This window comes from Callorhinus ursinus, unplaced genomic scaffold (genome assembly GCF_003265705.2).
Source record: "Callorhinus ursinus isolate GAN/ISIS: 27379988/994484 unplaced genomic scaffold, GSC_fseal_2.0 scaffold26, whole genome shotgun sequence".
Classification (NCBI taxonomy): domain Eukaryota; kingdom Metazoa; phylum Chordata; class Mammalia; order Carnivora; family Otariidae; genus Callorhinus; species Callorhinus ursinus.
Window position 1 is genome coordinate 17,786,969 of NW_027397088.1, and position 14,125 is coordinate 17,801,093.

Consider the following 14,125-nt stretch of genomic DNA (forward strand, 5'->3'; position numbering starts at 1 on the left):
TGGAAACACTGGGGCATGGGGACGCCGATGGTCAGAACTAGAAGGCCTCCCCACAAATACCAAATTACTTGTTCTCTTCATACTCAACAATATTCTCTACCAACATACATTTTGGTGCTGTTTAATTATCTGTACAATCTTCAAGTTTGAGCCCCACCCCATCTCTAAAACGGGTACTCATCTCATAAAAATTGTTGTCAGGATTAAATGAGATATTTCAGACCAGACACTGGCTGACCAGTTCCTCCAGCACATACTGGACGCCTCACAGTCCCAGTTCTGAGATGAATCAAAGCCCTTCTCTGTTATGGACTGGCTCCAGCAGCTGAACAGTACATGAATGAAGCAGAGTAAGGCAGGGAATCATAAAAATGGACACTTGTATTTTTAAACATGTTGATGTTCCTTTAAATCGTATAAAAGGGGGAGCCTGGGTGGCTCAGTCCGTTAGACGCCTGCCTTCGGCTCAGGTCATGATCCCAGGGTCCTGGGATCGAGTCCCACATCGGGCTCCTTGCTCAGCCCTCTGCCTGCCGCTCCCCCTGCTTGTGCTCTCTCTCTCGCTCTCTCTCTCTCTCTCTCTCGGACAAATAAATAAAATAAATAAAATAAATAAAAAACAAACCTTTAAAAGTCAATCAATCAATCATACAAAAGTTCACTCATTCTCCAATCTGTAGATGTGAGGTAAAGACCATTGCTTCGAGAACGGTCTGCTGAAGGGAGTTCTATGTAAACCACACCGTGGTGCAGCATCAGTTTTTGGTTTCTGTTTCTTTAAGGAGCATCAAGAACTAAAAGATCTTTGACAAACCAGGTGCAGAAGCCTCCTCTACTTTTATAATCCCCTCCTTCCTGTACTTAATTCGGCCGCAGAATTTGTTAGCACAGTGGTTCTCAAACGTACACGTTTTGCAATCCCCTGGAAACACAGATTTCTGGCGCATCCCCCCAGAGTTTCTGATTCAGCAGGTGAGGCCCCGGAATCTGCATTTTTAACAAGGTCTCAGAGGGTACTGATGTTGCTGATCTGGAAACCATACTTTGAGAATTCACCTTCATGGATTCTTTCATAGGAAGTGCATCTTTCTGCATTATATTTCATCAATTTACATAATATTTCACTGAATCCCATACTTTAAAAACAAATATTGCTGATGCCTGGTGGCTTACTACCCCACAGGGAGGGGTAGAAGTGCTTGAGCATCCAACTGCGATGTCTTGGACACTCGACCCACTGTGGCCACCGTGTTACAGAAAGGCAGAGAGCACCAGTTAACACAGTGAGTTTGGTAAAATGGACACCAGTTCAGAAAACTTCAACTATACTAAGTTGATGTTTATCACTTTCCTGCATCCACCTTCAACACAGAGGACAAAAGAATCATAAACTGGAAATATATGCTTTTTGAATCATCACATACTTATTAAAGATTTTTCTCACTACTTGGCATCCCAGGCTATAACTACATTAGTATACAGGGTGATTGATTGTGCTTTAATTTGTAGGTATAAAAAAAATGGTGAGCTTTACTGCCTTTATCACTGTCATCTTCTGAGAAATCACATAGTGATTTGTGATTCAAGACTTTCTGTGACTTCAACTTTCTCTTAAAATCTCACCTTGTTTTCTAGGAGTTTCAAATTGATGCATATACACTAGAGTCCTTCAGATGTAGATCCAAAAGAGTGGGACTGACTTTTGCCTTTCTGGGTTCAGTACACCTCAAACTTAATTTCATTCAATTAAGCAACAAACATATATGCTAGTACACAAATTACCACCCTACCTCCTTTGGATATCCAAGTGCACAGATAGACCAAACAGAGATTAACCAATCGTGACAGCCTGTCAAGACGATATGAAAGAGATTCTCACTCATGAACTGAAGGTCAAGGACAAAGTAGCCAGTACACCTGGTCTAACTCTTTTCAAACCCCACAGGCACTGGAAGGCAGCAGAACTCCAGAGCTATAAAAAGTACACTAGAAATTCCAGCTCAACTTCACTTCCAAAAACTAAAGAAAACCTGTCTAACCTGTTCATAAAATACATATCCCATGATTTTTGCATCTGACTTGCTTTATGCTTGTTTCTTATCTCAATCAAAAGATATGAAAGCAATAAGGACCAGGAAAAAATAAAACCAGAATATCAACAAACAATAAGACCAACCACAAAGAAAGTCCAAAACAATCTACAAAGAGATACTAGAATTAATGAGAATTTAGCAAAGTTAACTGCCAATAAAAATCAGGATATACCAAAGTCAACAGCATTTCTAAGCTACCACAAAAAAGACTCAGAAAATGCAACTTAAAATGATTCCCTGTGTGTATTCACACGACTGACTACTACATGGCAATAAGAATGAACATTCTACAACAAATTAGACACTGCAAAAAGCAACACTGAGCAGAGGAAGCCAGATACAGAAGAAAACATTTGCTACAGCTCACTCACCCCCGCTTTCGGAAGTTAGGACAGTGCCAGTCCCTGGGGAAAGGCAGTAATGCGAGGGAACATGAAGAGGGCTTCTAGGAAGCTGCTAATGTTCTGGTTTTTGATCCGGGTTCTGGTGTTTAGTTTCAAAATTCAGCAAACTGTACATTTATACCTAAAAATACACATATCATACTATATACTTCAATAAAAAGTTTTTTTTAAGACACCACTTACGATAATGAGAAAAACAGTAAGTACCTAACTACAAATCTAACTAAAGCTGTGTAAAAACTTTACGAAGACTTTCTAAATTTAAAATTTCTACTACTAAAGAAAAAAAAATGAAGGATATACCATATTCTTGGATTAGGAAATTCAGTACTATGAAGTCAGTTCTTTCCACATTGAGCTATACATCCAAAGCAATAAGATAGGTCCTAAACGGAAATCTGCAAGGACGCAGCTATCCAAGAAGCAGAACCAAGTGGAGAAGCTGGTCCTACAGTTACCAGTAATGTGGAGGAAATGGTACTGCGTCAGGGACAGAAAAACCGAACACTGACAGAGAGTCAAGAGCTCAGAAAATGATCCTCAGTTACCTGGAAAACGGATATGACAGACCTCGTATCGCAGATCAGCAGGAAAGGCTGTGCTATCAATAAACAGTGCTCAGGCAATAGATTATCTGCATAGAGGGAGAATGAATTCCTACCTCATACCATATTTTTAAAAATCAATCTCAAGGACTTAAATGCAAAATGTGAAACTTTAAAATGTATAGAAGAAAACATGAGAAGAGTACTTTTAGGATCTTTGGGTAGTAAAAAACTGTTTAAAGCAAGACTCAAAACATTAATCTTCTATAAAGGTAAGGGATAGATTATAGTATTTTCTTAAAGTTCATTCTTTTAGTAATCTCTAAACCCAACATGGGGCTCGAACTCATGACCTTGAGATCAAGAGTTGCATACTCTTCTAACTAAGCCAGCCAGGCACCCCTAGATTTGAGTATTTTTATAACCTATAACTTGTGATAATCAAAAGAAATAAAAATCAAGCGAGAAGAGAAACCACAGCTGAGAAAAGATACCTGCATATGACAAAAGAGTAATGTCTACAGTATGTAAATAACTCCTAGGAATCAATTAGAAAAACGCAAAAAATGAGCAATATGGGGGAAAATGAGCAGGTACTTTTAAAAAGAAAGCAAATTAATGACCAATAAATATATGAAAATATGTTCAATTCTTATTAGTTATGAGATGCAAATTAAAATCACAACTGAGATAGCATTTCACAAGCTCCAAATTGATAAAAGTTTTAAAGTCTGATAATGATTAGTAGTATCATTACCATACGTAGTACCATTATCATATACTTGGTGGTGACGGAACCATCTTGCGAAACAATTTTACAGATACATAATAAAGTTTAACATGCAACTACCCTACATCCCGCAATCCCAGAGTGCACGGTAGCATTGCTCATGAAAGCCCAAACCTGGAAACTACCCAAACGTCCATCAACAACGGAAGGATAAACTGTAGTCGAGTCAAACAGTGGAATGCCATACAACAGCAAAAGTGAATAAACTCCCAGCTCCGGGGATCAACATGGACGAATGAGTCTCAAAAACAAAGTTAATACCCTGGAACGTATGGATGTTTTCTTACTGCATCATAAAGCCTAAGAAAACATACCTGAGAAAGGAGAACTGTGGGTTTATTGAATTTATCCTTGTTTTTTAACAATGTCTAAAGCAAAAAATAAAATAATTTCCACAACTAAAAAAAAACAAAGTTAACTGTGGCACTGGTGGCACATTTACCAAATCCCATCAAACCGTACATTTAAAATGCGTCAACTGTATTATATGTAAATTGCACTTTAATAAAGCTATCTGCCCAAAAGTTGGGCAAATAAAGTGGGGGAAAATGTGTAAAGAGGATCATTCCGTTTACAAAAAAGATCAAAACCAGGCAAACATAAAATTAAATGCAGTTAAATTATGAAAAAAATTAAGGGAAAGAAATATACAAATACAGAATTGTAACTCCTTTTCAGGGCAATGAAAAGGAATGGAATTAAGAAAGTCACACGAGGAGAGCCGCCTGGGGGACTCAGTTGGTTGAGCTTTCGCTTCATGATTTCAACATGGTCTGTGATCTCAGGGTCATGGGATTGAGCCCCATGTCTGGCTCCACGCTCAGCACAGAATCTCCTTGTCCCTCTCCCTCTCCCCCTCCCCCTTCTCATGCACGCATTCTCTCTCTCTCTCAAATAAATAAAATCTTTAAAAAAAAAAGGTCATACAAGGAGCTTCAAAAGTACAAACTGGGCGGTGGTATAGGGTACCTAACTTGTTCGTAACTACTAAAACCTAACAAACTCCTTTATTACATAAACAGTTTTAAAAAAAATTTAAATAAAGGAAATTTAAATAGTTCTATTTAAAATTAAATAGTTCTATTTTAGGGATGCCTGGGTGGCTCAGTTGGTTAAGGATCTGCCTTCAGCTCAGGTCATGAACCCAGGGTCCTTGGATAGAGTCCTGCACTGGGCTCCCTGCTCAGCGGGGAGTCTGCTTCTCCCTCTGCCTGCCCCTCCCCCGGCTTGTGCTCTCTCTCTCTCTCTCGCTCTCTCTCAAGTAGTTCTATTTTAGAGAGATCAACTGAAAGAGAACAAATTTATTTTAGCAAAATTTTATTTTTATTTTTTTTAAAGATTTTTATTTATTTGAGAGAGAGCGAGAGAGAGAGAGAGAATGGTAGAGAGAGCATGAGAGGGAAGAAGGTCAGAGGGAGAAGCAGACTCCCTGCTGAGCAGGGAGCCCGATGCGGGACTCGATCCTGGGACTCCAGGATCATGACCTGAGCCGAAGGCAGTCGCTTAACCAACTGAGCCACCCAGGCACCCTATTTTAGCAAAATTTTAAACAAATAATAAGGCTAGCTATTTTGTTTTGCTTTTAGGTTCTTCCCTAACTTCAAAATTTTGTTAAGTTTACTAAATTTTGTTACATATTCATGGAAAATATGCCCTTAAGTATAAAGGGCTAAAGGGCTGTGATGTATGCAACCTACTCTCAAGCAATTCAAAAAATAAATTGTTGTGTGTCTGTACGTATATCATAATAATGATAAAGCAAATGTAGCAAAGATTTAAAATGTGGAAGTCTGCTATTCTTACAATTTCACATTTTTTCAAAATTAAAAAGAAATTAAAACGGTTGCCCAGGGAGAAATTAAAAATGCAGCATAGGAAACACTATTTGATATGGAGAACACACTTTTCATGCCTTTATCCTATTCTGATCATTTTTCTTAATTATAATGCATCACATAGCGGAGTTACCCGCTCCCCACCACTGGCCTCAGACCAAGAGGCATGGGAATAACCACAGTGAAGGCCCCAGAGCATGCTTGACTTCATTACTAAAATGAATTGTCCCTGAGTGGTGGTTTCCTACAGCCCCAAAAGTGGTGGCACTTTGAGACAGGACACTGTAGAGTCACACATTTCTGTCTAAACAGAATATTGTTTTCGTTGGGAAAGAATTACAAAGAGCCAAACGTCTCCCAACTTCAGAAAACAACGACAGAAATTGATTCATTCCCTCAACATTGTGGGTTTTCTAAAGCAAGTAAGTTATGCTGCACAAACACTGAAGGGAAATGTTTTGTTCCCAAACTTGACACATATTTGATAATATATTTTACGGAGGGGCTGCCCAAGAGAGGGCGAATATCCAACTCTTTGAAAGCAAAATCCATGGGATGCCCGGGTGGCTCAGTTGGTTAAGCATCCGACTCTTGGTTTTTGGCTCAGGTCATGATCTCAGGGTTGTGAGATCGAGCCCCACATCGGGCTCCATGCTCAGCATGGAATCTGCTTGTGATTCTCTCTCTCTCCCTCTCCCTTTGCCCCTACCCTAGCCTCCCCCCTAAAATAAATAAATAAACCTTTAAAAAAATAAAGCAAAATCCACACTCTAATAGATCCTTTAAACTAATGATGAACAGCCTCTTGCTTTATGATATTATATTCAATATGAACACACAAGTCAAATGTACAATATACAGCATGATCCAGGAAAAACACAAGAGCAGATGACATGAGAGTATATGCCATCTCAAAGGAGATGCTGAAACTCACCTACCACCATACAGCATAGCTCGTTAGAAATTTACATTAGCCTCCTCTGGGTCAAAATGGCACTTTATGTAGAAAAGTCTTTCGTGCCCTGGTTTGCCACTGTATAAGTCTTTTACAAAAAAGTCACCACAGTTGATAAGTTAATTACTGGTGAGACAAAACATGTGACCAATGGCTTTGGGGAAGGTTCTGCTTAATATTTATTATAGTAACCACAAAAGCCTTCCCGCTATGAATTAAAACCACCCACAACATTTTAATTCTGTCGAATGAGTGAGTAGAGAAATAATGGGCAGCTGCTGATGTATTTCCGCACTTCAGTATAAACAACAGTGACAGTCTGGAGACCTTGGCTATATGCAGGTCCCTAAATGTACTTTGTTGTTAATGCAGGTCTCCTAAAAAGGGGAAAGCAGTTAGAAAAAAAAAAAATGCTTCTAAATACAACCATAAAATATACCTGACACCAGTGTTCTTAATTTTCTAGAGTTGTGGAGACCTTTGAAATTTTGATCAAAGATACGAACTCTCGCCCTTGGAAACTGCACATGCATCCACAAACACATCATTTTAGATTTAATTTCAGGGGGTTCACTGACCCCAGTTTAAAATGCTCTGCACACACAGATGGTCATAATACTTCGTATTAGAAGGAAAAAAGTGTCACAAGCTTTTATGTCTAAAGAATGACAAACTAAGAGTCCAAAACACAGTTAAGAGATGACATACTACTTTAAAAATAATTAAATGGGTTTTATATTAATAAAATTCACTGATTACCTAACATCATACATTCCTACAAAATGCAGTCACAAACTTACGTTAGTAGCGTCTTTCTTCCTAAACAAAGACTTGCACTTGGACAATTATTAATTACAACCAATTTGCTGGGCAGTCACAATGCAAGAGTCTGCTGAAAACAAAAACTATTGACCCAAATAGTTTTCCTAGGGTATAGTCTGTGGCATACTGCTCTAATTGTTTAACTTAATCTTTGTTCTTTTGCAAATCCTTGTTTAAATGTAAATTACATCTGGCAGAGTCTCAAAGTGTGGGGGCATCTGATTTTTTTCCGTTAATCTCTGTAAATACAAAATTACAAATCCCTGCTTCCCAACATATAAGGAGAAGAGCTGAGAGCAATCTGATTCAATTCTAACAAACCAGAGGGGATTTGAAGAAATCTGAGCGCAAATTCTATTTCTGATACAGGAGATTAAAATATAATTACCCAAATACATGTGCTATTATAAAATAACTTATTAATGGATTACCCAATAAAGCACTGTAATTATGGATTTCCCTGGTCAAATTTACCTTCTTACCCTCTTCAGGACCAACAGATAATGGAACATAAGTACACAAACATACATTCCTTTCTTCTACACTATTTTCTGGATGAGCGCCCCAGGGAATTTTAACAAAAGCATTATTTATTCATCAGCTGAGCATCTGACAAAATTACAAAGCAACAACTATCTCTCAAGCTTAGGAATTTACCTTTATTTCTCTAATAATCCTCAAATATACTTTCAATCATGCCTAAACAAATTTAAATGAAACTTTTAAAAAATAATTAAAAGATTAGAAACACCCCTTAACCAACTCACAAGAAAAACCTCTAATTCCTGAAGGACTTTTAAAAGTTTCTTAATTTTAGGGCACCTGGAGTGGCTCAGTTGGTTAAGCATCTGCCTTAGGCTCAGGTCATGATTCCAGGGTCCTGGGATGGAGTCCTGCGTCGGGCTCCCTGCTCAGCAGGCAGTCTGCTTCTCTGCCCTTCCCCTGGCTCATACTCTCTCTTTCTCTCTCTCTCCCACTCATTCTCTCTCTCAAATAAATAATAAAATCTTTAAAAAACATACAGAAAAAAAGTTTAATTTTAAACTCCTTACAAGAATTCCTTAAAAGATACTGTTGGCTGTGAATAAAACATGTGGCATATCACGAACCCACTCTTGAGGAGCTGCACTTGGGCAACCATTCCCAAGTCTGCTCTGATGCGATTTACCCTCCTTCATTTTATTTCTTAGAATGGTTTTATGGAAATGTTATATAACCCATATACCAGATAATGCCCCCCCATTTAAAGGGTACGATTCAATGGTTTTTGGTATATTCACAGAGTTGTACCGTTATCACCCCGATTAACTGCAGAACATTCTCGACACGCCAAAAGGAAACCCCATCCCCATTTATAGTCGCTGTCCATTCTCCCGCCCCACCCCCTGAGCCTAGGCAACCACCTGCCTTCTTTCTCTGTGGCTGTGTCTGTTCTGTACATTCCATATGATGGAATCACGCAGAAGTGGTCTCTGACGACTGGCTTCTCTCACTTCACACCATGTTTTCAAGGTCCATCCATGTGGTAGCCTGCATCAGTACTTCATTCCTTTTCATTGCCAAATGACATTCCATTGTGCAGATATGCCACATCTTATTTATCCATTCATCAGTGGTTGTTTAAATATCTGGGGCCTCATTTTCATCAAATCTTCTCTCAGAAAAATTTTTTGACTTCCAAAAATATTTTATGTACAACTTTTCTAGAAGCAATCTGACAGTTTGTATTTAAAAGTTTAGGGGTACCAGCTACCCTACAACCCAGCAATTGCACTACTGGGTATTTACCCCAAAGATACAAATGTAGGGATCTGAAGGGGCATGTGCACCCCAATGTTTATAGCACCAATGTCCACAATAGCCAAACTATGGAGAGAGCCAAGATGTCCATCGACAGATGAATGGATAAAGAAAATATATATATATGTGTGTGTGTCTGTATACACACACACACACACACACACACACACACACACACACACACACACACAATGGAATATTACTCAGCCATCAAAAATGAAATCTTGCCATTTGCAACAATGTGGATGTTAACTAGAAGGTATTATGCTAAGCAAAATAAGTCAATCAGAAAAAGACAAGTATCATACGATCTCACTGATACGTGGAATTTGAGAAACAAGGCAGAAGTTCATAGGGGAAGAGAGGAAAAAATGAAACAAGAAGAAACCAGAGAGGGAGACAAACCATAAGAGACTCTTAATCTCAGGAAACAAACTGAGGGTTGCTGGAGCAGAGAGGGGTGGGAGGGATGGGGTGGCTGGGTGATGGACACTGGGGAGGGTATGCGCTATGGTGAGCGCTGTGAATTGTGCAAGACTGCTGAATCACAGATCTGTACCCATGAAACAAATAATATATGTTAATAAAAAAATAATAAAACAAAAAAAATAAAAGTTTAGGGGTACCTAGCTGGCTCAGTGGATAGAGCATGCAACTCTTGATCTCGGGATTGTGAGCTCAAGTCCCATGTTAAGCATAGAGATTACTTAAAAATAGAAATTTAAATGTCCCTGTCCTTTTACCTAGGCTTCCACTTCAAAAAAATCTATATTAAAGAAACAGTTATAAGGCAAAGATGAATATATAATGATGCTCACTGAAGTAATGTTAATAGTGAAAAATTACCCATGTATATCCATCAATAGGGGACTGAGTGAATAATCATTAATCTATACAATGAAATACACTTAGAAAGAATGAGGTAGCCACATTCGCAGGGAAAGGAAGGCATTATCCTAAATGAAAAAGCAGCCTAGGGGCTCCTGGGTGGCTCAGTCAGTTAAGCGACCAACTCTTGGTTTGGCTCAGGTTATGAGATCGAGCCCTGAGTTGGGCTCTGCGCTCAGCAGAGTCTGCTTGAAATTCTCTCTCCCTCTCCCTCGCCTCCCTTCTCACTCTCTAAAAAAAAAGACAGCCTAAAGAACAGTTCACATAGATGGTTTTATGTCTGTACAATTACATGCATATACATATATAGACAGGTGCCTGAATATACACCCATATTCTCTCCCTGGATACACTAATTACCTGATTTTGCATTCTTTTCATTATTGTATCTTCCTCTATATTATACTTAAGACATTTTTACAACAGGTAGAATTATATTGACTCTATGATCAAAGCTCGCTTGCCTACTGCGTACATTTTTACAAGGACCTGTGTACAGTTCTTTAAATTCTGACTCACTGAACATGAGAGCTACAAGCCCTCTTAGAGAGGATCTAGTCCAACCTCCTCAATTTACAAACGGGGGCTGTTTCTGCAGATGTTGAGTTACTTGCCCAGGATCCTTCAATTAGTGGCAGAGCCAGGACTGGAACCCAGAACCAGGGTGCCACCTGTGAGTCCTTAAACATGACAACAACGAATCTATTCTACCAATTCACTGAATGGCCACTCTGCTTTCTTTCATTTCTGAAGCACTCAGCTGAGTAACTGATGGGGCAAAGTGTCATGGGGATTTTCTCCCCCTCCCACCGATCTGGGCATCTGTAAGTAAAATCTGCCCTGTAATTGCCACAAATATACGTGAACAAGTGCTTTTCTTGGGCACTCCGTAACAATATGCATTCACTACCTTGCTTGTAACACAAGAAGTAGCCATTTCTAGGTTGAAATTTACCCTACTCCTGTATGTGCTAATGGGACTATCTTAATGATTTGCTATTTGGATGTGATAAGAGCTAAAAACAAGTCATGGTCTATTAAGTCAAAGAAGATGTGTGTTAGGGGCACCTGGGTGGCTCAGCTGGTTAAGTGTCCAACTCTTGGTATCAGTCCATGTCTTGATCCCAGGGTCATGAGTCTGAATCCTGCATTGGGCTCCACGCTGGGCATGGAGCCTACTCAAATTAAAAAAAAAAAAAGATGTGTGTTAGGTGTATAAGCTAGCAATTCCCTATTTTTTATGACTCCTTGCAAAGTCTCAGGATTGAGTTATACCAATTCAATGCAGGTTCTTTCTATACCATAACCTGTAGAAGCTAATTTATGCCAACTTGGTGTTCACATATCTACATTATTGCTTAAGCACATGGAAATTTATTCATCACACCAACCCCTTTTATATTTAAAGATGATGCCAATGATCATGATTACCATACCTATATACAGGTTTGCCTGAAAAGACTGCCGTATTTTCCAGATCATAAACACATTTTTTTTAAAAAGCAGGCATTGCTTTAAATCTTATGGTCTAGCAGTTTGAGGGGGAATGGCAAGCAAGGCAAGCTGTCTTAGGTTCGGTGCCAGGCACTGTCCTAAGCACTCTTCACACATGAACCCATGCTTACATCCACCTGAAATAGCTACTAGTACCCTCGTTTAAGAGTGAGAAAACTGGGCATAAAGATGACGGGTAACTTGTGCAGGGTCACACAGCAAGATGTGAGAAAGCTGGGATTCGAGCTCAGTCTGTGCCTTTATCCACTGCTCTATGCTCCCCTTCAAGATGGGTCCACTGCGAATAAAGCCCAGAAAACCGAGCACGTGCACACTCTTTCAGAGACTATCACCCACACAGCTGTCCATGTCACCGGTTCGGGGTCCTCCCTTTCCAAATTAATTAGCAAAGTCTTATCCATCACCTACTTTGTGCCTAGCGCTATAAGAACAGCCAAGTTGGAAACATGAAATTTAAGACAGGATCTCATACTATATGCAAAAAATTTACTATCTAATTAGGGAGGCAAGTTACACCTAAATGAAATAGTGAGGGTAGCGTTAGGGGCTATCACAGTATCGGCAGACATGACGTGTGTGGAGTATCTGACAGCTAGATGAGTTCTTCCTGTTCACACTGTCTTGAAGCTCGGCATCTCGATGGCTTCAGACACTTTTTCAAAAAGCTTTCAAAGAACATTCTGGGGTCTCGGGCCAGTCTTCCTCTAAGAACCATCCACAGAGAACATTTTTAACAGTGAACTGTCTCTAACAACTGTCACCAACCGCCCTACTGAAGCAGCCTTCTGTCCGATAACCTGACACAGGAATAGACACCAGCCTCTACAAGCTGTTAATCTTGTTGCAATCATACCTTAAGCATAACGAGGGATTTTACTAAAGAAAAATCACTAGCCCTCCTAATTAATTGTAACTGTCTTTAGTGACATTAATTTCACCTACTATCTCCAGATGATCATCAAATTAACTTAAAAATTCCTCAAAAGATACTGAAACAGCTTGCAAAAACTCTTCCCTGAAAACTTTTATCTCTGGCCCACCGTTCCTCTTAGCAGAAATGTTTCTTGCAATTGCTCTTGAAGAATACCTACATTTGCATGAGGTGTCCTGCATAGCCCATATCTAACTCTGTATCTGGTGAAAACCAGATGCATCAGACTTCTGAGTATCTGAAATTGTGAAATAAAATGTCTATAAATATCCCAATACATAGTTTGTTGCTTATAACATTGGTTCTCAAGCTATAAATAGTAAAGACTATTCTCTATAAATGTAGTACAGCTGTTATTTGAATTTTAAGAGGCAAAGACTACAATTGGGTAATTCAAACAGCAATTTACTTTTTCCCACCAACTATCCTTAGATTTCAAATTGGAAAATTTTGCTCAATTTCTTCTTTTTCACCTTGAATGTATAATGTGATACTCTTAATTAAGCCTAGTATATAACTTGGGTTTTTTTTAATTTTATTTATTTATTTGAGACACACAGAGAGAGAGAGAGCAAAGGATGGGGGCAGGAGTAAGGGAGGGGGCAAGAGACTCCACACTGAGCACAGAGCCTGACGCAGAGCTCAATCCCAGGACCCTGAGATCATGACCTAAGCCAAAATCAAGAGTTGGACGCCCAACCAACTGAGCCACCCAGGCACCCCAAGCCTGGTATATAATTTATTCTTGTACTTTAATTTCATTTATTCTGTCTAATCCACTCTTTTATTCATCTGAACACTAAATTTACTTTCATCCACTATTTTCATGAATGTACAAAAAACAAATCATAAAATTATTTGGGCAATGCTAACATTTGTCGTTTCTTTTTTTTAACTTATTTTATTTAAATTCAATTAGCTAACATATAGTGTATCATTAGTTTCAGACGCAGAGTTCAGTGATTCATCATTTGCATATAACACCCAGCGCTCATTACATTACATGCCCTCCTTAATGTCCATCATCCAGTTACCCCACCCCCCAACCACCTCTCCTCCAGCAACCCTCAGTTTGTTTCCTATGATTAAGAGTCTCTTCATAAAGTCTGAATTCAAAAGACCCCAGCAGGGCGCCTGGGTGGCTCAGCCATTAAGCGTCTGCCTTCAGCTCAGGTCATGGTTCCAGAATTCAGGGATCGAGCCCCACATCAGGCTCCCTGCCGGCGGGAAGCCTGTTTCTCCCTCTGCCGCTCCCCCTGCTTGTGTTCCCTCTCTCGCTGTGTCTCTGTCAAATAAATAAAATCTTAAAAAAAAAAAAAGAGTCTCTTATGGTTTGTCTCCCTCATTTATTTCTAAATAAAAAATTGCTATATTGGTAAGTTATATACAAGTCAGTTTAAGGAGTGACATATATCTGATCAGACTTTCAGTGTTTACTGTAAGCCTTCATGCTAGGTATACAATGACAAGCAAAACTGACATGATGTCTGAAGCTTCATGAGAACTTCTATATCTTCAAGAGACATTCTAATTTATGTTTATAGAGC

The 14,125-nt window shown here is 39.2% G+C and overlaps 1 protein-coding gene across 6 annotated transcripts in view; it reads right to left on the reverse strand.

Annotated features, from left to right (window-relative positions):
- The window catches only part of KIF13A (kinesin family member 13A), a 205,226-nt gene that overhangs the window by 167,037 nt on the left and 24,064 nt on the right, over nt 1-14,125 (reverse strand). The gene's annotated exons all lie outside the window — the stretch shown is intronic.